General features: G+C 62.6%; 1 non-coding gene across 1 annotated transcript; it reads right to left on the bottom strand.

Annotated features, from left to right (window-relative positions):
- Positions 1-1211: 1211 nt before the first annotated feature.
- On the bottom strand, positions 1212-1293 carry TRNAS-CGA (transfer RNA serine (anticodon CGA)). Its single transcript has one exon. It is a non-coding gene; the product is annotated as a tRNA-Ser (tRNA).
- Between the last annotated feature and the right edge of the window lie 355 nt (positions 1294-1648).

The raw sequence follows: 1648 nt of genomic DNA on the forward strand, positions 1-1648 counted from the left end.
GGCTGGGATTGGGGGTCCCCACCCCTAAATGAGCTAGGATTGGGATTGGGGGGTCCCACCCTAAAAAGGGCTGGGATTGGGGGGTCCCCACCCAAAAAGAGCTGGGATTGGGGGGTCCCCACCCTAAAAGAGCTGGGATTGGGGGGTCCCACCCTAAAAGGGCTGGGATTGGGGGTCCCCAACCCTAAATGAGCTAGGATTGGGATTGGGGGTCCCCACCCCAAAAAGTGATGGGATTGGGGGTCCCACCCTAAAAAGAACTGGGACTGGGGGTCCCCACCCCTAAAAGAGCTGGAATTGGGGGGTCCTACCCCAAAAAGTGATGGGACTGGGGGTCCCCACCCCTAAATGAGCTAGGATTGGGATTGGGGGGTCCCACCCTAAAAAGAGATGGATTTGGGGGGTCCCACCCTAAAAAGTGATGGGATTGGGGGGTCCCCACCCTAAAAGAGCTGAAATTGAGGGGTCCCCACCCCAAAAAGTGATGGGACTGGGATTGGGGGGTCCCACCTCAAAAAGAGCCAGGATTGGGATTGGGGGGTCCCCACCCCTAAAAGAGATGGGGCTGGAATTGGGGGGTCCCCATCCCTAAAAGAGCTGAAATTGGGGGGTCCCCACCCTAAAAAGTGATGGGACTGAAACTGGGGGGTCCCCACCCCCAAAAGAGATGGGATTGGGGGGTCCCACCCCAAAAAGAGCCAGGATTGGGATTGGGGGGTCCCTGCTGCTCCCACCCCATTAAAGGAACCGGGATTCGAGGGCGTTCCCCGTTATTCCCACCCCTAAAGGAGCCGGTACCGGGGCTTGGCCACTCTCCGATCCTCCCGCCGTTAAAGGAGCCGGTACCGGAGGCCGAGCACGCGTTCCATCCGCTGCTGCCGCCGTTAAGAGCCGGTAACCGGGCGAGGATCCCCGTTAGAAGAGCCAGGACCTGTGGGGAGGTCCCCGTTGTTCCTGCCGTTAAAGGAGCCGGTACCGGAGACTGAGCGTGTGTGGTCCCAGGTATCCCCGCCGTTAAAGGAGCCGGTACCGGCGGGCGGGAGGCTCCGTGATGCCCCCACCGTTAAAAGAGCCGGTACCGGACGCTGAGAATGAGTTTTCCCCGCTGTTCCCGCCGTTAAAAGAGCCGGTACCGGACGTGCACCGTGTGTGCGCTCGCCGTTACCGGCGGAGCTCCCGCGTGTGTCTCCCACCAGCAAAAGTGAGCGTGGCGTCACGGACAGGATTCGAACCTGTGCGGGGAAACCCCATTGGATTTCGAGTCCAACGCCTTAACCACTCGGCCACCGTGACTCTCGCGCCTCCTCTGCGCCGCGCTCCGCATAGACCCGGCCCCGCCGCCGCTCCCGGCCCCGCCCCGCCCCGTGCTCGGTGCTCGGTGTCCGGTTTGGTGCTCAGGGCCCGGTGCGGTGCTCAATGCCCGGTGTCCGGTGCTCGGTTTGGTGCTCAATGCCCGGTGCGGTGATCAAGGCCTGGTGCCTGGTGCTCGGTGCTCGGTGCTCAATCCCCGGCTTGGTGCTCAATGCCCAGTACCCGGTGCAGTGATCAATGCCCGCTGCCCGGTGCTCATTGCTCGGTGCCCGGCTTGGTGCTCAAGGCCCTGTGCCCGGTGTGCGGTGCGCAATGCCCGGTTTGGTGCGCAATGCCC

The sequence above is a fragment of the Zonotrichia leucophrys genome, chromosome 29 (genome assembly GCF_028769735.1).
Source record: "Zonotrichia leucophrys gambelii isolate GWCS_2022_RI chromosome 29, RI_Zleu_2.0, whole genome shotgun sequence".
Lineage (NCBI taxonomy): Eukaryota > Metazoa > Chordata > Aves > Passeriformes > Passerellidae > Zonotrichia > Zonotrichia leucophrys.